The 27,307-nt window shown below is 43.3% G+C and overlaps 1 protein-coding gene and 1 pseudogene across 1 annotated transcript in view; both read left to right on the top strand.

The window, feature by feature from the left end:
• LOC141270494 (uncharacterized) overlaps positions 1 to 27,307 on the top strand; it is a 342,259-nt gene that overhangs the window by 26,300 nt on the left and 288,652 nt on the right. The window lies entirely within an intron of this gene.
• LOC141270588 (uncharacterized) overlaps positions 1 to 27,307 on the top strand; it is a 176,161-nt pseudogene that overhangs the window by 26,342 nt on the left and 122,512 nt on the right.

Genomic DNA, 27,307 nt, shown 5'->3' with positions numbered 1-27,307 from the left:
GTTTCAGTCGACTCCGTGAACCAGGGAGGAACCGAGCAGAGGGACCAGGTGCTACTCCAGGTCAGACCCCAGTCACAGCTGTTGACCCACACCGGGGAATGCAGTAACAGGCAGGTTAAACTGGCATATTGACTGGTGGGTACTGGCAGGCACGGCTGGTATGCAGACAGGTGGATATTGACAGGCACAGCTGGTATGCAGACAGGTGGGCACTGGCAGGCACGGCTGGCATGCAGACAGGCGGATACTGGCAGGTAGGAACATAGACAGGATAGGGACCTGTACAGACTGGGATACAGTAACAAAGCCGCAGGTGCGGTAGACAAGCAGAGCAGAGCAAAACCCGCAGATGTGCTGAACAAGCAAAGCAGAGCAAAACCGCAGATGCGGTGAACAAGCAAAGCAGAGCAAAATCGCAGATGCGGTGAACAAGCAAAGCAGAAGCAAAACCCGCAGATGCGGTGAACTAGCAATGCAGAGCAAAACCCGCAGATGCGGTGAACTAGCAAAGCAGAGCAAAACTGCAGGTGCGGTGAGCAAGCAGAGCAAAGCAAAACCCGCTGATGCGGTAGACAGGACAGGGCTCTGTTCAACAGACTGGAAAATACAAGAAGATAGCTGGAACACAGGAGTTAGATACAGAGGCAGAACGAGCATAACCAGATACACACAAGGTACTTGCAAAGAAGTAGCGAGTGGACACAAAACTCACAAACAGAAGTACAGAGACAACGAGTTGGAGTTAGGTGCGGGTTCAGACACTGCAGGAAAAAGGGAAGATAGAGACAAACAAGTAACTGACTAGGACACTGTTCAGACAGGATCTGAACCAGGAACAAAATACAGGAACGAGCCTGGGAACTCAGCCCTCAGGGTGGCAGAAACTGACTAGAAGTCACAGGTACAGGTAGCGGCCCTGGGTACTCAGCCCACAGGGTGGCGGAAACAGACTAGAGTCAGGACAGGACCTGGCAACTCACAGTTGTACAGAACACACTGTAAGAAAGTGATGCTCAGGCACCTCCTACTGGGTGGAGGGGGTTTAAGTACCCTGTGACTCACAGCAATAGGCTGGGGACGCATTAGGACTGTGCACACTGTAGCTTTAAGAATCAGGAAGCAACAGCGCCGACGCCCTAAGCCTGCAGACAAGAGACATACAAACAGCAGGTACTGGAGCCAAGTGTGCAGGCTGGCCTGAAAGGTAAGATTGCGGTCTTGCATGGTGGGAGATGGTAAGCCATGCAAGCATGCCGCCAGGGATGTTACACTTGGCATGGTGGGAAGAAGGAGGATCTGGGTGAGGAATATGCGGTCCAGACTCACAGCTACTGAGACTTGACCGTGTGGAAGACAGGGTGGGGGTGGTGGTGGCCAAGTGACTGGAAGCATTATCTGCTATCCAACCAATAACCTTTTCACACTGCTCTGTCTTCAGTAGTGGTGGTCTGCGGTCCCCTAGTAATTGGGACAGGAAAGTCGAGCGACAAGATGTAGGTGTTTGTTGTGGCACAATTTCACCTTTCCCACTGCCACGTCCTTGGCCTCTGCATGCACCATCACGTCCACTTCCCCGTCCCTTGCCACGTACCTTGCCCATTTTAAATGGAGGACAATATTTTCCACGTTCACGAGAAATGGCTGATTTTGGAACGCAGTTATATGTGATATGTCTGACCAAGAATCACGATTTTAAATAGCAGGCCTGTAATTTACTAATATTCTACACGGAGAAGTAGTGTGAATAGCTTCACCGACACACTGCAACGGAATGAAAATGCAAGAAATGTATGATTTTTTAAGTCTTTTCAGTGATATGTTTGACAGAGAACCACGGCTTTAAATTGTAGGCCTGTAATTTACTAATATTATTCTACACGGAGACCTAGTGTGAATAGCTTCACCGACACACTGCAACAGAATTGAAAAGGAGGCCAATATTTTCCACGTTCAGTTCAAATTTCTGGATTTTTATTGCTGTAATATGGAAAAGATTTATTCTGCAGTGTGCAGAAAAATGGTGTACTCTGGATTGCTTTTTAAGCAAATAACCAGGTTTCAGATAAAAAAAAAAAATTGCCCTGGCCCCTAATATCAGGGACTGTCTAGAAATATCTGTAATTATTACAGCAGCAGACAGGACGTTCAATGGACCCTCTTGTGCTGTATTATACACTGCAGTCTGCCACGTACACTGCCTAGCACTGATTAAATGCAGCTGGATTAGTCCTCAGAAGGACTGTTGGTTCAGATGGATATAGATATACAGTACAGACCAAAAGTTTGGACACACCTTCTCATTTAAAGATTTTTCTGCATTTTCATGACTATGAAAATTGTACATTCACATTGAAGGCATCAAAACTATGAATTAACACATGTGGAATTATATACTTAACAAAAAAGTGTGAAACAACTGAAAATATGTCTTATATTCTAGGTTCTTCAAAGTAGCCACCTTTTGCTTTGATGACTGTTTGCACACTCTTGGCATTCTCTTGATGAGCTTCAAGAGGTAGTCACCAGAAATGGTTTTCCAACAATCTTGAAGGAGTTCCCAGAGATGCTTAGCACTTGTAGGCCCTTTTGCCTTCACTCTGCGGTCCAGCTCACCCCAAACCATCTCGATTGTGTTCAGGTCTGGTGACTGTGGAGGCCAGGTCATCTGGCGTAGCACGCCATCACTCTCCTTCTTGGTCAAATAGCCCTTAGACAGCCTGGAGGTGTGTTTGGGGTCATGGTCCTGTTGAAAAATAAATGATGGTCCAACTAAACGCAAACCGGATGGAATAGCATGCCGCTGCAAGATGCTGTGGTAGCCATGCTGGTTCAGTATGCCTTCAATTTTGAATAAATCCTCAACAGTGTCACCAGCAAAGCACCCCCACACCATCACACCTCCTCCTCCATGCTTCACGGTGGGAACCAGGCATGTAGAGTTCATCCGTTCACCTTTTCTGCGTTCCACAAAGACATGGTGGTTGGAACCAAAGATCTCAAATATGAACTCATTTGACCAAAGCACAGATTTCCACTGGTCTAATGTCCATTCCTTGTGTTCTTTAGCCCAAACAAGTCTCTTCTGCTTGTTGCCTGTCCTTAGCAGTGGTTTCCTAGCAGCTATTTTACCATGAAGGCCTGCTGCACAAAGTCTCCTCTTAACAGTTGTTGAAGAGATGTGTCTGCTGCTAGAACTCTGTGTGGCATTGACCTGGTCTCTCATCTGAGCTGCTGTTAACCTGCGATTTCTGAGGCTGGTGACTCGGATAAACTTATCCTCAGAAGCAGAGGTGACTCTTGGTCTTCCTTTCCTGGGGCGGTCCTCATGTGAGCCAGTTTCTTTGTAGCACTTGATGGTTTTTGCAACTGCACTTGGGGACACTTTCAAAGTTTTCCCAATTTTTCAGACTGACTGACCTTCATTTCTTAAAGTAATGATGGCCACTCATTTTTCTTTACTTAGCTGCTTTTTTCTTGCCATAATACAAATTCTAACAGTCTATTCAGTAGGACTATCAGCTGTGTATCCACCTGACTTCGGCACAACACAACTGATGGTCCCAACCACATTTATAAGGCAAGAAATCCCACTTATTAAACCTGACAGGGCACACCTGTGAAGTGAAAACCATTTCCGGTGACTACCTCTTGAAGCTCATCAAGAGAATGCCAAGAGTGTGCAAAGCAGTCATCAAAGCAAAAGGTGGCTACTTTGAAGAACCTTCAATATAAGACATATTTTCAGTTGTTTCACACTTTTTTGTTAAGTATATAATTCCGCATGTGTTAATTCATAGTTTTGATGCCTTCAGTGTGAATGTACAATTTTCATAGTCATGAAAATACAGAAAAATCTTTAAATGAGAAGGTGTGTCCAAACTTTTGGTCTGTACTGTATGTTGTGGAATACCTACACTAACTATGAACAAGCAAATCTCGCCCTGACGCCGCAGAAGCTCTCCCTACTCTGCCTGTTTCCGGAGTAGACTGTGACTAGCATGGCGACGCCCGGTCTTATATACACCTGATGGTGCTGTGCAGCCAGCTAATCACTATAATGCCCACAACCAACATGGCTACGGCATTACAGTGCGTGGCAGGCAATCCCTGCATTTTCATTGGCTCTCTAAAGAGCGCCAAACATGCAGGGAGGGGACCCGAGTTCCCTCCCGAGCAACCCGGAAATAATCGCCGAGCTCGTCGAGCACAGTGATGCTCGGGCGAGTACTGAGCAGTGGTGAGCATGTTCGCTCATCAATAATCTACACGCACAGAATAGATAGAGAGATGTCAGTCACATATATAATTAGTACAGTAACTGTGTTGGTTACTGTATTTGTAATTTATTGTTAAATTACAGAATTTATTTTAAAAAAAAAATTGGTGTGGGGTCCCTCGTAATTTTATACTCTAGCAGAGGTTAAGCAGACAGGACTGATATTAATAGCCCAAGAAGGGTCCATGAATATTGGCCCCCTCCCAGGCTAGAAACACCAGCCCTCAGCCGCCCCAGAAATGGCACATCCATAGGATGCACTAATTCTGGCACTTAGCCTCCGCTCTTCCCACTGTCTTTAGCCGTAGCGAGTGGGGTTATAGGGATGTGGTTGATGTCAGCTTATAATGCCTACAGAGTAAACACTCTGAAGTATTGTGGATTTATAACGGTGGATCAGAAAATATTCCTTGTAAGGAAATGTCTCTCTCCATCATTACCTGCAACCTATGGAAGCCTGTCGCGTCGTTGAAGTCGAGAGGTCTTTGCTTTTTAACTGCTTGGGGGATTTCCCCTGTATGCAGCGTCGGGTCTCTCGCCGTGATAAGGCGCAGTGAAAATAACCAATTTTGGTGTTTTCTTCACAGAGATAACACTGTGGGTTTTAAGGAATGAAATCTGACTATATTCCCCTCATAGAGATAACACTTTCTTTTTGTCTACAATGTTATATCACTCCCCAGCAGAGAGAAAAATCTTTACCTCAGATTAAATCTTCAGGGTAAACGTGCGTTTTCCAAGCTCTAACAGATTTTGGCTATGTGCCCGCATAGCAGATTTGATGCAGAGCGTTTTTGCCTCTCTCTGGCAGGAAAAAACGCATGCAGATTTACATGCGTTTTTTTCTGCCAGAGAGAAGCGTTTTTTCAGCGTTTTTACATGCATTTTCGCATGCGTTTTTTCAAGCAGTTTTCCAAGCGATTTTGAGCATCACTTGGAAAAGTGCTTCACAAGTTGGTCACACAATATAAATCCATGCAACCGGCATGGATTTATAATGTGTGAACAACTGATGCTTTAAATGCAGCATCTATAGTAAAAAAAAAAAAAGAGGAATTAAAACATTTAAAAAAAAAAACTTGTATACTCACCTATCCGGTCTCCTCCAGTCTGCTCCCGGCGGCGATCCTGCGATCCTCTCTCTTCGGCGTCCCGCTTTGTACTGTCGGGACCTGCTTTGACGTCATTTAGTCAGCTGATGGTCACGCGACCATCACCTGACTGCCGACGTCAGCGGTCGCGTGACCATCAGGTGACTAAATGACGTCACCGCAGGTCCCGACAGTACACCGCGGGACGCCAAGGAGAGAGGACGTGGGCGGGAGCAGACCGGGGGCCGACGAAGAGGTGACTATACAGGTTTTGTTTATTTTTAACTTATTTCTTTTTTTCACCGCGTGGTAGCCGGGATGATAGGAGTTGTAGTCTGCTCTTCATCCCGGGTACCACACGCACCGCGATTATGCTGCAAATTCGCGGCCATTGAATTTAATTGAAACGCAGCAAATCCACATATACCTGCGGGTTTACTGCGTTTCAATGTTCCTCAATGGCCGCAAATTTGCAGCTTAATCGCGGTAGAAATGGTCATGCTGCGTTTTGCAATGCAATGCGAATTCGGCGCGCAAATTAGCGCATCATGTGCGCAGCACATCCGAATTCACATTGCTTTGCATGGCAGACTGTTTTACAAGCGTTTTCGCTGCATTTTCGCAGCCGTAAACGCCGCAAAAATGCTACGTGGGCACATGGCCTTACACCCTCTGCAAAGTGCTTCCCTCCTCCTGTACCTGGACACACGAGGTAACAAAATGTTCAGGAGGTATTCCTGAGTCTTTTGGTAGTGTTCTGGAAGCTGTTACTCTTCTGTAGGTTGAGTTATCCATTGCTTTTCAAGATGAAGCACTGGACCTCGGGCTTCTGCTGCCTTCTCCATCAGCATCCCAGCCATGCCCCCATAAGACCTTCTTGTGACCAACACCCATAGAGCTAATTCTCAGGTGACATTCACTAATTTACTGACCTCACACCCTTGGAGCTTTTTGGATGTGTGCTTATTTGGGGAAACATTAAGGTATCATTTACATACCTTGATTAAGGCATCTCTCTGAAACTCGTAGGTTTTTGTATCTTTGGATATTCCTTGTGAACCGATGCATAGGGATTTTAATATTTCTACAATGGAGATGGTTTTTTTAACTGTCTGTCATCCCTGGAGAACCCTTTTTTCCTTTTGCATTTGTCTTTACGTCCAAGGCTAGGACGGCTCCGTGCGAGGCTTCATACCTGCTGGCAATAGGCAATGTGGTGAGCTGACATCCCTACCCTACTCCACTCTGTATATATGCTCTACAGTCATGGCTTCTTTGTACATGACCATCCTGCTCCTCACCTTTGTTTCGTTCTGTGCTATAGTTCATGTAGCTGTCAGGCAGTGTATGAGACAGACACCACCTACTAGCACTGACTTACAGACTTTTTAAAATTTGATGACAGGCATAGTGAAACATAAAGCTATAAAAAAAAAAAAAGTGTCGGGGAACCAGCTGGGGAATCACGCCAATAATCCCACGGCTGCCAGCAATTGTCACGACAACAACTGGAGGAATCTCGCAGATATCCCACCGATGCCACCAATTTGTCACGAACAGCACTTCGCTGCCTCCAATTGTCAGGACAATTACTTAGTTGACTGACGTTAGATGGACGAGGTCGCGGCTGCTTTCGCTACTAGGCCAGTTATTAGGGAACTCACAGTGAACATATAGTATATACACATCCAATTCCAATGCATGGATACCCATTATAGGTAGCGTATGGCTTCAGGGGTGCGGTTTATAGAGCAAGAGGAAGACTTTTTATATTTAATCCAAAAAGTAGGCAATGTTTATTAAAAATACGGGTATATGAAAAAAAGGAAAAGGAAATTCAACCTACCATACATATGCCACGAGGGTCTACTGGTGCACAGAAATCCTTGGTAGCAAATCCAGGGATAAAAAGTAAGTAATTGATGAAAATAAACTCCAGCACCTTCTCCATAGCCATCACAAGAAATGTAAAGTTAAAACGTCCATTTTATTGATTCCATTAAAAAACACCATGTGTAAGGCAAACCTTACGCGTTTCGAACCAAACAAGGGTTGTTAATCATAGGTTAAGAACCCTTGTTTGGTTCTAATCGCATAAGGTTTGCCTTACACATGGTGTTTATTTAATGCAATCAATAAAATGGACATTTTAACTTTATATTTCTTGTGATGGATATGGAGAAGTGTGCTGGAGTTTATTTTCATCAATTATTTATTAAAAATATACAAAAGAAGACAAAACATATCAGAATACACAATTACATAAAATAAAAAGGGATAATAAACGAAAAGATCTAAACTTCTGTCACAGAAATGGTGCAGATCTTAGCAGAGGTAAGTTCTCCTTTTTGGAAAATGGTACAGAACTACAGCGAACTGTGTCTTTCAGGACTGACAATGACAATAATTCAAAATCTGCTTTCATTAGATAAAAGTCACGCTCACATGCCTCCCCTGGGTGGCCTCAGATTGGGGCTGGTCAGTGGGATACGGCTTGGTCCCAAAACATTAATAAGATCCCCAATTTTCAGGATATCTGCTCACTTGGATGTTCCAGGCAGGAGATATTAATGCTATTTTTCCTATCATGATTTTAGCTTTCCAAAGATAGGAAACATGGCCTGTATGCCGTTATCCATCTGTCCAATAATAATCCGGCTCCACAAAGTCTGCTATAATTCCTTTTGAAGTCCAGAATAGTTACCTCCAGAGGGTAGATTTGTCACCTCTCAGCATCTAGTAAAGAATTCTTATCTGCTCTGCATCAGATAACCCACTTCAATTCATTTTCACAGCAGGGGGTCTTAGCTGAAAAGAGATTAGAATGAAGTGCCAGCTCTTTTTCCCTTTCCAAGTTATAATTAAGCCATTCTTCAATGCTCAATATGAGGGTGACACATCTCCTCTTACAAGATGGCTTTATGGATTTTGATCCCATTTTACCATTACATCTATGACAGCTAGCATTAGAAGAGAAATTGAAAGAGCAAAAACTTTTGGCTTCATATCATAATATATTAGTCTGAATTGAATTTAGCTGGTAATTGATTTTTAATATTATTTGTTTCAAAAAGGCAGCATTGATGAAAAAAAATACTGTGTATATATTTTTTCTTGGCAGATGACTGTGCGTCAGAGGGACATCTGACAGTTGCTGATTTTGAAGCAGCTGATTATAGTATCACACCATATATATATGAAGAGCATGACATTATTCCAGATATACCGCCAGCCCTTCACAGCGAAAATCTATCATCTATTCCTTGTCAACAGGTCCTATCTTCTGATTCATTACAAACTGTTAAGCAAAATGAAAATAACAAAAGGGATGCTGAACATCAAAACGCTCATACAGGGGAGAAGCCATTTTTATGTGCAGAATGTGGGAAATGTTTTACTAATAAAACAAGGCTTACTGTACATCAGAGAATTCACACAGGGGAGAAGCCATTTTCATGTCATGAATGTGGGAAATGTTTTGCCAAGAAAGAAAATCTTACTGCACATAAACAAATTCACACAGGGGAGAAGCCATTTTCATGTTCAGAATGTGGGAAATATTTTACATATAAAACAAATCTTATTGCACATAAGCAAATTCACACAGGGGAGAAGCCATTTTCATGTCCAGAATGTGGGAAATGTTTTACGTGCAAAAGAGATCTTGTTAGACATATCAGAACTCACACAGGCGAGAAGCCATTTTCATGTTCAGAATGTGGGAAACGTTTTACTCAAAAAGGAGGTGTTGTTAGACATAAGAGAACTCATACTGTATAATTCATTTTCAATTTTTAAATCCGCTCTTGTTATGAATCAGAGAATAGCCACAGAGGAGAAGCCATTTTCACATTGAGGATAGAAAAATATTTAACAAGGAAATAACATTTTATTAAACATCAGAGAAATTACACAGAGAAGTAGTCTTTACCTGCGCTGCTTGGCCGGCGCTTGTTACTGCACATCCGCTTACCATTCAATTGAATGGGAGGCGGATGTGCAATACCCCGCGGCGGCCACTACAGAAGGAAGGCCAAGCACCGCAGGTAAGCACTTCCGGCCGGCAGCAGCCGCCTCCGGCACCGATATCAGCCGAATCGGCGGGGGTGCCGCGTGTGGGACCCCGGCCGGTCAATGTGAAAGTAGTGGACAACTCCTTTAAAATCTGTATAGTTGAGGGAGAGCTGGTATCAGTAAACTTTTAGTTTTTATTTTTTCATTTCTCTTCTCATTTCAGAATTGTATGTATGTATATATAGTAACATAGTTTTTAAGATTGAAGGAAGACTAAGTCCATCTAGTCCAACCCATAGCCTAACTTGTTGATCCAGAGGAAGGCAAAAAAAAAACCATGTGGCAAACACTAAGCTCCACATTGGGGAAAAAAATTCCTTCCCGACTCCATACGACAATCAGACTAGTTCCCTGGATCAACGCCCTATCAAAGAATCTAGTATTTATAACCTGTAATATTATACTTTTCAAGAAAGGCATCCATGCCCTTCTTAAATTTTAACAGTAAATCACTCATTACAACATCATGCGGCAGAGAGTTCCATAGTCTCACTGCTCTTACAGTAAAGAATCCCCGTCTGTGATTATGATTAAACCTTCTTTCCTCCAGACGTAGAAGATGCCCCCTTGTCCCTGTCTCTGGCCTCAGAGTAGAAAGATCAGTAGAAAGGCCTTTGTACTGTCCGCTCATATACTTGTACATAGTAATAAGATCACCCCTAAGCCTTCTTTTTTCCACAGTAAATAACCCCAAGTGTAATAACCTGTCTTGGTATTGCAGACCCCCCAGTCCTCTAATAACCTTGGTCGCTCTTCTCTGCACCCTCTCTAGTTCAGCTATGTCTTTCTTATACACCGGAGACCAAAACTGTACACAATATTCTAAGTGTGGTCGCACTAATGACTTATATAGAGGTAAAATTATGTTCTCCTCATGAGCATCTATGCCTCTTTTAATGCATCCCATTATTTTATTTGCCTTTGAAGCAGCTGCCTAACACTGGCCACTAAACGTGAGCTTGTCGTTCACCAATACACCCAGGTCTTTTTCAGTTACAGTTTTGCCCAGTGTTTTACAATTAAGCATATAATTATACATTTTATTTCCTCTGCCCAAGTGCATTACTTTACCTTACCTTACATGTGTGTGTGTATATATATATATATATATATATATATATACTGCTCAAAAAAATAAAGGGAACACTCAAATAACACATCTTAGATCTGAATGAATGAAATATTCTCATTGAATACTTTGTTCTGTACAAAGTTGAATGTGCTGACAACAAAATCACACAAAAATCATCAATGGAAATCAAATTTATTAACCAATGGTGGCCTGGATTTGGAGTCAACCCCAAAATTAAAGTGGAAAAACACACTACGGGCTGATCCAACTTTGATGTAATGTCCTTAAAACAAGTCAAAATGAGGCTCAGTATTGTGTGTGGCCTCCACGTGCCTGTATGACCTCCCTACAACACCTGGGCATGCTCCTGATGAGGTTGTGGATGGTCTCCTGTGGGATCTCCTCCCAGACCTGGACTAAAGCATCCGCCAACTCCTGGACAGTCTGTGGTGCAACGTGACGTTGGTGGATGGAGTGAGACGTGATGTCCCAGATGTACTCAATCGGATTCAGGTCTGGGGAACGGGCGGGCCAGTCCATAGCTTCAATGCCTTCATCATGCAGGAACTGCTGACACACTCCAGCCACATGAGGTCTGGCATTGTCCTGCATTAGGAGGAACACAGGGCCAACCGCACCAGCATATGGTCTCACAAGGGGTCTGAGGATCTCATCTTGGTACCTAATGGCAGTCAGGCTACCTCTGGCGAGCACATGGAGGGCTGTGCAGCCCTCCAAAGAAATGCCACCCCACACCATTATTGACCCACTGCCACACCGGTCATGCTGAAGGATGTTGCAGGCAGCAGATCGCTCTCCACGGCGTCTCCAGACTCTGTCACGTCTGTCACATTTGCTCAGTGTGAACCTGCTTTCATCTGTGAAGAGCACAGGGCGTCAGTGGCGACTTTGACAATCTTGGTGTTCTGTGGCAAATGCCAAGCGTCTTGCACGGTGTTGGGCTGTGAGCACAACCCCCATCTGTGGACGTCGGGCCCTCATACCACCCTCATGAAGTCGGTTTCTAACCGTTTGTGCAGACACATCCACATTTGTGGCCTGCTGGAGGTAATTTTGCAGGGCTCCTGCAGTGCTCCTCCTTGCACAAAGGCGGAGGTAACGGTCCTGCTGCTGGGTTGTTGCCCTCCTACGGCCCCCTCCATGTCTCCTGGTGTACTGGCCTGTCTCCTGGTAGCGCCTCCAGCCTCTGGACACTACGCTGACAGACACAGCAAACCTTCTTGCCACAGCTCGCATTGATGTGCCTTCCTGGATGAGCTGCACTACCTGAGCAACTTCTGTGGGTTGTAGAGTCCGTCTCATGCTTCCACGAGTGTGAAAGCACAACCAACATTCAAAAGTGACCAAAACATCAGCCAGAAAGCATTGGTACTGAGATGTGGTCTGTGGTCCCCACCTGCAGAACCACTCCTTTATTGAGTGTGTCTTGATAATTACCAATAATTTCCATCTATTGTCTATTCCATTTGCACAACAGCATGTGAAATTGATTGTCAATCAGTGTTGCTCCCTAAGTGGACAGTTTGATTTCACAGAAGTTTGATTTACTTGGAGTTATATTCTGTTGTTTAAGTGTTCCCTTTATTTTTTTGAGCAGTGTATGTATATATATATATATATATATATATATATATATATATATATATATATATATATATTTATTAAGAAATAAAAGTAGAGTTTTTTGCCATGTGGTGAGTGCTGTGTTTTCTTTCTCATCCTAAATCCCTGTCTATTTAGTGCCATAATCTAAACTGCTCTCTAATATAAGAAAAAAACAGTGGTAGTTCAGCTCACCAAATAGTTCGGCGTAGTAAAAGTGGAGTTGTCAGAAGCCACGGATCCAGTCAGAGCAGCTGCACATGTACAAAAATGAAGGGAGAAACGATCCAGCGTAAATACAGGCTTTCTTTTAAAAAATAAAACTTAACATTTATTGAAGTATATAGAACTCTAGGTATACAGGTAACGTAATATAAAATACTGTTAACAGGAGCTACTAGTTTTGACACACTGTCTTACTCATGGTCTGTCTTGTCTGCTGGCTGCCAGGAAATATATAAATCAAAGATGTAAATTAACAGGGCGTGTTGTTCAAATATCATGTGATATGCCAGCAGACTGGTGTCAGCAGTAAATTAAAGGAGTTGTCCATTACGTTTTCATGTGAAAAAGATCGGCCGTACCCGGCACCCCCGTCGATCAGCTGTTATCGGTGCCGCCAACCGGAAGTGCTTACCTGCGGTGCTTGGCCGTCAAGTTTTAGTGGCCGGAGCTTGTTATTGCACAACCGCCTCCTATTCAATTCAACGGGAGGCAGATGCGCAGTACCCGTGGTGGCCACTGCAGATGGACGTCCAAGCCCCGCAAGTAAGTACTTCCGGCCAGCGGCTTCCGGCACCGATAACAGCTGATCGGTGAGGGGTGCCAGGTGCGGGACCCCAGCCTATCAAACTATGGATAGGACATCAATAAAAAAGTAGTGTACAACTTCTTTAAAATAAGTCCAATAAACAGAAAAAAGAGCATGTCAATCAAATCAAATGATAGTGTGATAAACAGTGAGGAAAAAAATAACACATTCAATATTGCAGGATTAAATCCTGTCTTAGATTTAATCCTAAAGGTGTATTGGTTTCAAGCATGAAGATCCAGTATGTTTCTCTGTTCAGCAGTTTACGTTTGAGATCCCCTCCACGGTGTGGCTTATGTACTTTCTCTATTCCCGAAAACCTGAAACCTGTTACATCCCCCTTGTATGTTCTAGGAAAATATTTGGATACAGCTGATGTGAAAATGGCTTTGGGATTATTAGCATCAGAAAGATGAGGCCTGATTCTTTTTTTCAGAGGACCTATTGTACAGCCCACATACTGGACCTTGCAGAATGTACACTCAATCAGATAGATTATATTGGAGGGGGGGCTTTGCTGGCGCACAATGAGAGGGGACGTGATCCCTGAGCTCTCTGGGATCGTTATACTGTATTGCCGTGATCCGGGCAGTATAATTGTGCTAATTGGCGCACACCCGCACTCTCTCTGTTAAGTGGTGACAGCGGTACTTTCCGGTCCTCTTTTCTGGTGTTGGGCGGCGAGGATGAGGAGAGCGAAAATGCCTAAGTGAGCTGAGCTCGAGATCCAAGATGGCGCCGCGGCGTCTGCACTCGAAGTGAAATATGGACGCGCAGCCATTCATCATAAGGAAGCCGCGACGAAGCTGGAGAGGTTTGCTAGGTCCACCTCTCTGGGAGAGGGAACGAGCCCCAGAAGAGAATCAGCACAGGTAGCACAACATAAGGCCCAGCCAGCAAAAATGCCACGCAATCAGCACAGCAAGGTATGATGAATGCTTACATACTATTACTGAGGAATCTGACATAAACTAGGCTGAAGGAACAGGGATCCTCACAGAATGAACAGCCTGATTTTACCACTAAAGAGCCCACTCGCACTGATGTAATGTCAGCGATAGGGATATACAATAAATTCCTGAATAATATTGCATTTCAAATGGAGTGCATTAACGAGGCGATGACCATGATTTAAGGAAACCGGCTGAAAGAACAAGCGAATTAGAGGAGAAAGTGAATGAAATGGATGATACGCTTCTGCTTGTGAAACAGGATGTACAACAGCATGGGAGAGACTTAGATATTATCCGTGCAAAACAGGATGATCTGGAAAACTGGCTATGCCGGAATAATATTCGTTTGGTGGGGGCGCCTGAGAAAGCGGAGGGAAATAGGCCCACTGAAATCTTTGAAGACTGGATTCTAAAAATATTTGGGAAACACAACCTGTCCCACTATTTGCTATAGAACGTGCTCATCGCGTTCCAACTCGGCCACTTCCCTCTGGCAGCCCACCACGTACAGTGCTCATGAAGATACTACACTACAGAGACAGGGATATAATACTCGGTATGGCGAGGAATATTTCTGACCTATCGGTGGATGGACACAAGATCTCCCTATTTCCTGATTAATCAGTAGAGGCCCAGAAAAAAAGAGCCTAATTCATGGACATTAAACGGAGGCTCTGCCAAATAAATATACCTTACCAATGTTGTACCCCGCGAGGCTTACAGTGGCGGCAATGAACTGTACCTTTTTCTTCGAGACGCCGAAAAACGCCCTTGGATGAATGGACCAAAACGAGAGACACTTGGACAAGACAGACAGCGCCTACTTGATATGTGTCAGATGAGTGTATACTGTGGACTTCTCTTGGTGTACTTAATTCATGATTCTAAAATTGCTATAATGCTCGACACATATGTTTGATATGCATGCTACTCATTCATTAACATCATGTGCTGGGTTGTAAACTCCTCTCCTTTCCCCTCCCCCACCTTTTTTTTCCTCTCTCTTCCTCATTACTGGTGCTGATTGGCATATGAGGTCATATGGATAAATCCGTTGTTGATATAATGCTTGATTTTCAGAGGCTCAGGGTTCATTTTGTTCTGTCAGATTACGACCCCTTGGGAGTTTAGCGCAAAGACAGTGGTAATCAGTCTTGACTCCTGGAGAGGGGAATGTTTCAGAGACCCCACTGTCATATCTGTTACATGTGCGTTAAAAGGGAGTTATATTTTTTCATGGGTAAAAGTTGAGGTGGGATTTGTTTGGGAATGCTATATTTGCTGTTGATTTATGGGGAATCTACAAACTTGAAAAGATATCTATCTGAAATGAGGTGTGCGTCAGAGTCTGACATTGCTCTAGAAAATGGCTAAGATTACAACCTTTTTGTCATGGAATGTTAGGAGGGTTAATGAGTTTGTAAAACAAAGGGATATTCTGGATTATACCAAGCCCTTGCACCCAGCAATAGTCTGTCTACAAGAAGCTCACCTAACTAAGGACAGAATACGCTTGTCAAAGGCACCCTGGATTGGTCAATGCTTTCATGTTACACACTCGGCGTATTCAAGGGGGAGTGTATTGATCCACCGCAATGTTCCTCTTTACTGCCAAAGGGTTAAAATTGATAAAGAAGGGAGATACATTTGTATTATGGGAAAATTAAATTATATGTACTGTATTATTGTGGCGGTCTATATACACACGTGGTCAAAATTGTTGGTACCCCTCGTTTAATGAAAGAAAAACCCACAATGGTCACAGAAATAACTTGATTCTGACAAAAGTAATCATAAATTAAAAATCTATGAAAATGAAAAAATGAAAGTCAGACATTGCTTTTCTGCTTCCACTGAATTTTTAAAAAAATTGAACTCATGAAATAGGCCTGGACAGAAATGATGGTACCCCTGAAAATAATGTAACAAAAGGGACATGTTAAATCAAGTTGTGTCCACTAATTAGCATCACAGGTGTCTACAATCTTGTAATCAGTCAGTGGGCCTGTATATATTGCTACAGATACTCACTGTGCTGTTTGGTGACATGGTGTGTACCACACTCAACATGGACCAGAGGAAGCAAAGGAAAGAGTTGTCTCAGGAGATTAGAAAGAAAATTATAGACAAGCATGTTAAAGGTAAAGGTTATAAGACCATCTCCCATCAGCTTGATGTTCCTGTGACTAAAGTTGTACATATTCAGAAATTTTAGATCCATGGGACTGTAACCAACCTCCTTGGACGTGGCCGCAGGAGGAAAATTGATGACAAATCAAAGAGACGGATAATACGAATGGTAACAAAAGAGCCCAGGAAAACTTCTAAAGAGATTAAAGGTGAACTTCAAGCTCAAGGAACATCAGTGTCAGATCGCACCATCCATCGTTGTTTGATCCAAAGTGGACTTCAAGGGAGATGACCAAGGAGAACACCATTGTTGGAAAAAAATCATAAAAAAGCCAGATTGGAATTGGCCAAACTACATGTTGACAAGCCACAAAGCTTCTGGGAGAATTTCCTATGGACAGATGAGACAAAAATGGCAGTTTTTGGCAAGGCACATCAGCTCTATGTTCACAGATGGAAAAATGAAGCATATCAAGAAAAAAAAACTGTCCCTACTGTGAAACATGGTGGAGGCTCTGTTATGTTCTGGGGCTGCTTTGCTGCATCTGGCACAGGGTGTCTTGAATCTGTGCAGGGTACAATGAAATCTCAAGACTATCAAGAGATTCTAGAGAGAAATGTGCTGCCCAGTGTCGGAAAGCTTGGTCTCAGTCGCAGGTCTTGCAACAGGATAATGACCCAAAACACACAGCTAAAAACACCCAAGAATGGCTAAGAGGAAAACATTGGACTATTCTGAAGTGGCCTTCTATGAGCCCTGACCTAAATCCTATTGAGCATCTTTGGAAAGAGCTGAAACATGCCGTCTGGAAAAGGCAACCTTCAAACACGAGACAACTGGAGCAGTTTGCCCATGACGAGTGGGCCAAAATACCTGTCGAGAGGTGCAGAAGTCTCACTAACAGTTACAGGAATCGTTTGATTGCAGTGATTGCCTCAAAAGGTTGTTCAACAAAATATTAAGTTAAGAAGAACCATCATTTCTGTCCAGGCCTATTACATGAGTTTAATTTTTTTTTTAATTCTGTGGAAGCAGAAAAGCAATGTCTGACTTTCATTTGTTCATTTTCATAGATTTTTAATTTATTATTACTTTTATCAGATTCAAGTTATTTCTGTGACCATTGTGGGTTTTTCTTTCATTAAACGAGGGGTACCAACAATTTTTACCACTTGTGTGTGTGTGTATATATATATACATATTACCCGCAGTGTTCTCCAGTGACCCCGGACATTCCTGTAATAATTTGTCACTTCTGTGTTGTACATTATGGTGACTGTCGGGGGCGCTCTTTTACGCCGAGGAGCTCCGCCCACTCTTCACAATGTCGGTGCTGCGGACAGGACTGTGGACAAATTGGAAATGTCACATTCTGCCAAAACTGAACAATCAGCGCTGAATGTAATTTATTATATTACAAAAAGCGACGATGCAAGTTTTATTAATCTGGGGAAAAAAATAATTTTTCTCAAATCCATAAAATATATAAGAGTGTAAAGAAAAATCCTGTCTGACCTATGATGTTTGCTCCATTAAAAACATGAGCAATTGCATAAAAAAAACCCCACTAGACTGCAGAGTGTATGAAAAGCTCCTGAGATCAGCGCCATCTAGTGGTGGCAGTGCAGAACTGCCTACATCGGAGGGGATTACTCCAGCAACTACAATCTAGACAGCAACCTTCCTGGTGTCAGGTTTGCAATAGAGAATGAGGCCCCGCCCTTTCTGGTGACATCACCAAATGGCATGGTCACATGGGCATGACGTCAGCAGAGGTCCTTTAGCCGATTTGGATTTAGTCTCTATCTACCATATATGTGGTGGCGGCTCTGCAGGTGGAGGTATGTGGAGACCCCGTTATTCTCTATCAGGATTAGCCGTTATTCACACTCGGCCATTTTCCTCAGTATATAATAAATGTCCTTTATCGTCTTTGTGATGTTTAGTTTTCCATCATCACTGACCTACACATTATACAGAGACATTAAGTATATACATGACCATATATATATACAGTACAGACCAAAAGTTTGGACACACCTTCTCATTTAAAGATTTTTCTGTATTTTCATGACTATGAAAATTGTACATTCACACTGAAGGCATCAAAACTATGAATTAACACATGTGGAATTATATACTTAACAAAAAGTGTGAAACAACTGAAAATATGCCTTATAGTCTAGGTTCTTCAAAGTAGTCACCTTTTGCTTTGATGACTGCTTTGCACACTCTTGGCATTCTCTTGATGAGCTTCAAGAGGTAGTCACCGGAAATGGTTTTCACTTCACAGGTGTGCCCTGTCAGGTTTAATAAGTGGGATTTCTTGCCTTATAAATGGGGTTGGGACCATCAGTTGTGTTGTGCAGAAGTCTGGTGGATACACAGCTGATAGTCCTACTGAATAGACTGTTAGAATTTGTATTATGGCAAGAAAAAAGCAGCTAAGTAAAGAAAAACGAGTGGCCATCATTACATTAAGAAATGAAGATCAGTCAGTGAGAAAAATTGGGAAAACTTTGAAAGTGTCCCCAAGTGCAGTTGCAAAAACCATCTAGCGCTACAAAGAAACTGGCTCACATGAGGACCACCCCAGGAAAGGAAGACCAAGAGTCACCTCTGCTGCTGAGGATAAGTTTATCCGAGTCACCAGCCTCAGAAAACACAGGTTAACAGCAGCTCAGATTAGAGGCCAGGTCAATACCACACAGAGTTCTAGCAGCAAACACATCTCTACAACAACTGTTAAGAGGAGACTTTGTGCAGCAGGCCTTCATGGTAAAATAGCTGCTAGGAAACCACTGCTAAGGAAAGGCAACAAGCAGAGGAGACTTGTTTGGGCTAAAGAAGACAAGGAATGGACATTAGACCAGTGGAAATCTGTGCTTTGGTCTGATGAGTCCAAATTTGAGATCTTTGGTTCCAACCAATGTGTCTTTGTGCGACACAGAAAAGGTGAACGGATGGACTCTACATGCTTGGTTCCCACCGTGAAGCATGGAGGAGGAGGTGTGATGGTGTGGGGGTGCTCTGCTGGTGACACTGTTGGGGATTTATTCAAAATTGAAGGCATACTGAACCAGCATGGCTACCACAGCATCTTGCAGTGGCATGCTATTCCATCCGGTTTGCATTTAGTTGGACCATCATTTATTTTTCAACAGAACAATGACCCCAAACACACCTCCAGGCTGTGTAAGGGCTATTTGACCAAGAGGGGGTGTGATGGGGTGCTACGCCAGATGACCTGGTCTCCATAGTCACCAGACCTGAACCCAATCGAGATGGTTTGGGGTGAGCTGGACCGCAGAGTGAAGGCAAAAGGATCAACAAGTGCTAAGCATCTCTGGGAACTCCTTCAAGATTGTTGGAAGACCATTTCTGATGACTACCTTTTGAAGCTCATCAAGAGAATGCCAAGAGTGTGCAAAGCAGTCATCAAAGCAAAAGGTGGCTACTTTGAAGAACCTAGAATATAAGACATATTTTCAGTTGTTTCACACTTTTTTGTTAAGTATATAATTCCACATGTGTTAATTCATAGTTTTGATGCCTTCAGTGTGAATGTACAATTTTCATAGTCATGAAAATACATAAAAATCTTTAAATGAGAAGGTGTGTCCAAACTTTTGGTCTGTACTGTATATATATATATATATATATATATATATATATATATATACAGTGGTGGCCAAAAGTATTGGCACCCCTGCAATTCTGTCAGATAATACTCAGTTTCTTCCTGAAAATGATTGCAATCACAAATTCTTTGGTATTATTATCTTCATTTAATTTGTCTTCAATGAAAAAACACAAAAAGAATTGTCCTAAAGCCAAATTGGATATAATTCAACACCAAACCTAAAAAAGGGGGTGGACAAAAGTATTGGCACTGTTTGAAAAATCATGTGATGCTTCTCTAATTCGTGTAATTAACAGCACCTGTAACTTACCTGTGGCACCTAACAACAGGTGTTGGCAATAACTAAATCACACTTGCAGCCAGTTAACATGGATTAAAGTTGACTCAACCTCTGTCCAGTGTCCTTGTGTGTACCACATTGAGCATGGAGAAAAGAAAGAAGACCAAAGAACTGTCTGAGGACTTGAGAAACCAAATTGTGAGGAAGCGTGAGCAATCTCAAGGCTACAAGTCCATCTCCAAAGACCTGAATGTTCCTGTGTCTTCCGTGCGCAGTGTCATCAAGAAGTTTAACGCTTATGGCACTGTGGCTAACCTCCCTAGATGTGGACTGAAACGAAAAATTGACGAGAGATTTCAACGCAATATTGTGCGGATGGTGGATAAAGAACCTCGACTAACATCCAAACAAGTTCAAGCTGCCCTGCAGTCTGAGGGTACAACAGTGTCAACCCGTACTATCCGTCGGCGTCTGAATGAAAAGGAACTGTATGGTTGGATACCCAGGAAGACCCCACTTCTTACCCCGAGACATAAAAAAGGGAGGCTGGAGTTTGCCAAAACTTACCTGAGAAAGCCTAAAACGTTTTGGAAGAATGTTCTCTGGTCAGATGAGACAAAAGTAGAGCGTTTTTGGGAAAAAGCATCAACATAGAGTGTACAGGAAAAAAAAAGAGGCATTCAAAGAAAAGAACACGGTTCCTACAGTCAAACATGGCGGAGGTTCCCTGATGTTTTGGGGTTGCTTTGCTGCCTCTGGCACTGGACTGCTTGACCGTGTGCATGGCATTATGAAGTCTGAAGACTACAAACAAATTTTGCAGCATAATGTAGGGCCGAGTGTGAGAAAGCTGGGTCTCCCTCAGAGGTCATGGGTCTTCCAGCAGGACAATGACCCAAAACACACTTCCAAAAGCACTATAAAATGGTTTGAGAGAAAGCACTGGAGACTTCTAAGGTGGCCAGCAATGAGTCCAGACCTGAATCCCATAGAACACCTGTGGAGAGATCTCAAAATGGCAGTTTGGAGAAGGCAACCTTCAAATATCAGGGACCTGGAGCAGTTTGCCAAAGAAGAATGGTCTACAATTGCAGCATAGCATTGTAAGAAACTCATTGATGGTTACCGGAAGCGGTTGTTCGCAGTTATTTTGGCTAAAGGTTGTGCAACCAAGTATTAGGCTGAGGGTGCCAATACTTTTGTCTGGCCCATTTTTGGAGTTTTGGGTGAAATGATCAATGATTTGATTTTTGCTTCATTCTCTTTTGTGTTTTTTCCTTGCAAGCAAATTAAATGAAGAGAATAATACCAAAGAATTTGTGATTGCAATCGTTTTCAGGAAGAAACAGAGTATTATCTGACAGAATTGCAGGGGTGCCAATACTTTTGGCCACCACTGTATATATATATATATATATATATATATATATATATATATATATATATAATACACACACATTATACTGGGACATGACATGTACATACTGTACTTACTCTCTTCATCAGCATTTATCCAGTGGCAGCAGTGGGGGAGTCCTGACTTTGGCAATCAGCAGTAGGAGCGTGGCTTGTACACCCCATCAGCCCTGTACACCCTCCCCTGTCAGCCCTGCACACCCTCCCCTGTCAGTCCTGTACACCCTCCCCTGTCATCCCTGCATACCCTCCCCTGTCAGCCCTGTACACCCTCCCCTGTCAGCCCTGTACACCCTCCCCTGAGGTGTCTGTAACATTACAGGAGGTGGTGGGGGGGGTGCTGTGCAGGCACAGAGGAGAGAGTTGTGATCTCTATCACCTCCCCCTAAAGCCGAGTGGTTAGATTCCCTGACAGACCTGGCCTGAGGCCTCATTGACCTCCTTCCTCCCCCTTCCAACATATACTCCCCCTAGGTGGCGCTGTGCAGTTGTTCTGCACATAGATGGATCCTCTGGGAGAGAAGCTGCGAGGTGATGACGCATCCACTGCACGTAAGGGAACCTGAACCCTGTGCGTTGTGTGGTGCGCGCACTCAGCGCACAGACAGATAAAAAAGTGCAATTAGTCTAAGAAAAAAAATTCTACAGAGAGATTCGAGGCAGCTCCCAGACCCGGACCTAAGTGCCCAACGACGCCCCTGACTTGGCCTGATTGGTGGTGCAACAGCATGTAGAGCAGAGCAGGGCTTGGAGAGCACCGCCTGCCCTGCACAGATGCCGGGGAAGCGGCCCATGCCCCCCTGATGGTCCAGGGTTCCGGCACTTGCCCGGGTACGCCAGGTGCTGACGCCGGCCCTGCCTCTATGCCTCATACAGTCATGGCTGAAAGTGTTGGCTCCCTTGAAAATCTCCCAGAAAATGATTGAAGTTGCACATGATTAGTTATACACACGCCAAGCCTGTATGAGCTTCACAGGAGCACCAAGATGGCGTTAATGGGCTGTGGGATGAGAAAAGAGCATTCTATAGGGCATGACCCGGATACATGGAGCATTAGTGTTGTGATATTCGCTTCCCTTGTGGGGTTGTGAAACACAAAACTATTAGGCTATGTGCCCACGATGCAGAAATGCACCACATTTTTCCTGAGCGTTTCTGCATCTCCCTGGCAGAAAAAACGCATGCGGATTGTACAGTCATGGCCAAAAGTATTGAGAATGAGACAAATAGTAATTTTTCCAAAGTTTATTGCTTCATTTTTTGTAATGGCAATTTGCATATACTCCTGAATGTCAATGAGTGATCAGCTTAACAGCAATTACTGTACTTGCAAAGTCAATATTTGCCCAGGAAATGAACTTTAACCCCCAAAACACATGTCAACATCATTGCAGTCCTGCCTTAAAAGGAGCAGCTAACATCGTTTTAGTGATTGATCCATTAACACAGGTGTGAGTGTTGATGAGGACAGGGCTGGCGATCAATCAGTCATGATTAAGTAAGAATGACATCACTGGACACTTTAAAAGGAGGCTGGTTCTTGGTATCATTGTTTCTCTTCAGTTAACCATGGTTATCTCTAAAGAAACACATGCAGCCATCATTGCACTGCACAAAAATGGCCTAACAGGGAAGAGTATCGCAGCTACAAAGATTGCACCTCAGTCAACAATCTATCGCATCATCAAGAACTTCAAGGAGAGAGCTTCCATTGTTGTCAAAAAGGCTCCAGGGCGCCCAAGAAAGACCAGCAAGCGCCAGGACCGTATCTTAAAACTGTTTCAGCTGCGCGATCGGACTACCAGCAGTGCCGAGCTTGCTCAGGAATGGCAGCAGGCTGGTGTGAGTGCTTCTGCACGCACTGTGAGGCGGAGACTCTTTGAGCAAGGGCTGGTTTCAAGGAGGGCAGCAAAGAAGCCACTTCTCTCCAGAAAAAACATCAGGGACCGACTGATATTCTGCAAAAGGTACAGGGAGTGGACTGCTGAGGACTGGGGCAAAGTCATTTTCTCTGATGAATCCCCTTTGTTTGGGACATCTGGAAAACAGCTTATTTGGAGAAGAAGAGGTGAGCGCTACCACCAGTCTTGTCTCATGCCAACTGTAAAGCATCCTGAAACCATTCATGTGTGGGGTTGCTTCTCAGCCAAGGGAATCGGCTCACTCACAGTCTTGCCTAAAAACACAGCCATGAATAAAGAATGGTACCAGAATGTCCTCCAAGAGCAACTTCTCCCAACCGTCCAAGAGCAGTTTGGCGCCCAAAAATGCCTTTTCCAGCATGATGGAGCACCTTGCCATAAAGCAAAGGTGATAACAAAATGGCTCATGGAACAAAACATAGAGATTTTGGGTCCATGGCCTGGAAACTCCCCAGATCTTAATCCCATTGAGAACTTGTGGTCAATCATCAAGAGACGGGTGGACAAACAAAAACCAACAAATTCTGGCAAAATGCAAGCATTAATTATGCAAGAATGGACTGCTATCAGTCAGGATTTGGTCCAAAAGTTGATTGAGAGCATGCCAGGGAGAATTACAGAGGTCTTGAAGAAGAAGGGGCAACACTGCAAATATTGACTTGCTGCATTAACTCATTCTAACTGTCAATATAACCTATTGGTACTCATAATATGATTGCAATTATATTTTTGTATGTGATATAAACATCAGACAAACACTAATAAAAACCAGAGGCCAGCAGATCATGTGAAAATATAATTTTGGTGTCATTCTCAAAACTTTTGGCCATGACTGTACATGCGTTTTTCCTGCCAGGGACAAGCGGATGTGAAGCGTTCTTCACATGCATTTCCGCATGCGGGTTGTCAAGTGCTTTCCAAGCGATTTTGGCATCACTTGGAAAGTGCTTGACAGCTTGGTCACACTATATAAATCTATGCAAACAGCATGGATTTATATAGTGTGACCGTAAAAGAATGGTAAAAAATGAATATTATACTTACCTTCTGATGGCCCCCCGTGTCCTTATCTGATGTGTCCGGTCTCCCCAGGGTCTTGCGGTTGTGTAAAAGGACCTGCCATGACGTCATTTAGTCATGTGACGGGTCACGCGACCGCCGATGTCAGCGGTCGCATGACCCGTCACATGACTAAATGACGTCATGGCAGGTCCTTTTAGACCATCACAAGCTGCCGGGGAGACCGGACGCATCAGATAAGGAGACCGAGGGCCATCGGAAGGTGAGTATAATATTTATTTTTTATTTTTAATTATTTTATTTTTTTTACTGGTACTATGGTACCCGGGTCTGGAGGAGAGTGTCCTCTTCTCCAAACCCGGGTGCCATCTGCACATTGAAGCACTTAATATCCGCATGTGCACGTGTAGTCATGCGGATATTATGCGATTCAATGCAAGTCAATGGCGGCAAAAACGGCGCGATTACGCAAAATAATTGGTAGTGCTGCAGATTTTTCCGCAATGATAATCTGCAGCAGAATTTTCCGCAGCATGTGCACAGCACATGCGGATTATCATTGGGGAACATTGCAGACCTTCTACCAAGCGTTTTTTAAGCGTTTCTGCAGCAGAATTGCCGCTGCGGAAACGCTTAAAAAACGCATAGTGGGCACACAACCTTAAAGAGGCTGATGAGAAAGTCCAGCTGCTGCTGCTCTGTGAGTCAGAAGAATTCCAACGTAATATAAAGGAAGAATGAAAAGCGGATTATCTGCTGGTAAATAAATATACCAAGCGCGTGATATAGTAAAGTCATACTAAACTATAATGACTACATGCGGATGGATATGAAGATTATATCTGACCAACTACTAATCTGCTATAAGCACCAATACATTCCCATCAGTAGGACGAGAATATTTACAGCTCATCGCTAGAGCCCAATGTCTGGCATCTTATACAAAAATGAAAGGAAATTTCTTATCATTTCGACCCTAATATGACCTATTTTACCACCTCCTTAAAATACATAAGCGTCTTGATAATCCCCCATTTTGCCCAATGTAACTTCAGCCCCATATACTCTCACCACCCAGCCTTTTTAGAGACTCTACCCAACGAATTGAACTTCTTCAATGTATCAGATGGAAGGAATCCTGTTTTTTCTTCACTCTAGATGTGTCAGCATTGTATTCCAATATACGACATGATATTGGGCTCTTATCTATCCAAAAATGTTTATATCTAGACACCAGAATTGACAATAACCATAGAAGCTTCATCCTAGAAGGCTCAGAATTTATTTTAAGAACCATTTTTTTAAATTCCAAAATGTCATCTACTAACAAATCGAGAGGTACAGCTATAGGAACACAGGTGGCACCCACGTATGCCTACTGTTTAGTGAGGGTATTCGAAAATATATGCATTCATGATTCCAAACATGTAGAGAATCTGAGAATTACACCATACCAAGCTTTTAAAATATTGATTTATATGCAGCGCAGAAGATAATCCGCTTTTCATTCTTCCTTTGGGTATATTAATATTTTGTTAATAGGAGCCTTCAGCAGGACCTAGGTGGTCATGGCAATCCATCGGCACCCTGCAATCGTGTCATGCAGGAGAACAGATAAGCCCCACTAGCATTGCACCATTTAAATGCCACAGCCACAGACTGAGAGTGGGGTTTACGTTGGTTAGCAGGAGGGATGAGAGCTAGCTCCGGTAAAATAAAGAGGCTCTTTGGGCAAAAAATTCTCACGTTTTGCTAAATGGCACAAAATTTGCACCAGAATATCTGGGATACATAAAATAGCTCAGGAGTGAACTCGAGTAAATTTGTGATGCATTTTGTGACTTTTTAAAAAGTTGTAGTTGATAAAACAGCCAAAAACATCTGAAACCACTGCCTCATTGGTGAACATTAAAATAAAACAGGTAAACAGTTATAAAATAGTCAAGTGCCAAACACGTCAGCATCATTTCTATGGTTGGTGATTGGATATAAAGTCTTCAGTAATTGTATTATTACATGGGATTCTTTATGACGTTACATCGACTCATCTTCTCCCCATTCAGGTCCTACAATATCGGATCCTCTCAGTGGAGATCTTATATATAAGAGAATTTTCTGATTTACCCATCAAGGATGGAAAGGAACAGAGACAAGATGGCGGAAAGGATATTACATCTCACCCTAGAGATCCTCTTCCAGCTTATTGGAGAGGTGAGAGATTCTGATGACATCACATTACATCATTCTTATCTATGGGAATAATAGATGGACAGAACTGGAGAGGTGAGGACTCTGGAAATGTCTGTAGTGAGATTTATTAATGTGTCTATCCATAACCAGGATTACACAATAGTGAAGAAGACCCCTAGTGAGCTCTGTCAGGACCCTGTGTCTGAGGGCAGGGGAAGACCCCTGAGCCCAATCACAGGGCGTCCACCTCACCCCCTAATACATAAGGACATCAATGACCAGAAGATGCTAGAACTTACCTACAACATGATTGAGCTACTGACTGGAGAGGTGACACTGCTGGGAATGCTGGAACATTATACAGTTATGCTCTGAAGGGATCGGGGGATGACGGTATCATTTTATGTGACAGGTTTCTATAAGGTGTCAAGATGTCTCCGTCTATTTCTCCATGGAGGAGTGGGAGTATTTAGAAGGACACAAACATCTGTACAAGGACTTCATGATGGAGGTTCCTCAGCCCCTCACATCACCAGGTAATAGACAGGACTGAATACACACGGCCTATAATTATCTGTATGTAAAGAATGAATTCAGTCCCTGTATGTTTTTCTTCCAGTTCCATTCAGTAAGAGGACAACACCAGAGAGATGTCCCCGTCCTCTTCTTCCACAGGACTGTAAACAAGAAAATCCCAATGTTCCTCAGGATGATCAGGTAGATGGAGAGAAGGTGTCATGAGATCTCCCCTATGATGTGTAGTCGGCTGTGAAGGTCTTGTGCTCAGTCTTGTGTTATCCACCAG

Source organism: Phyllobates terribilis, unplaced genomic scaffold (assembly GCF_046119375.1).
Source record: "Phyllobates terribilis strain yellow unplaced genomic scaffold, ASM4611937v1 Scaffold_5__5_contigs__length_657084704, whole genome shotgun sequence".
NCBI classification, from domain to species: Eukaryota; Metazoa; Chordata; class Amphibia; order Anura; family Dendrobatidae; genus Phyllobates; species Phyllobates terribilis.
The sequence above is the reverse complement of the archived record's forward strand: the minus strand, read 5'-3'. Positions and strand labels throughout refer to the sequence as shown.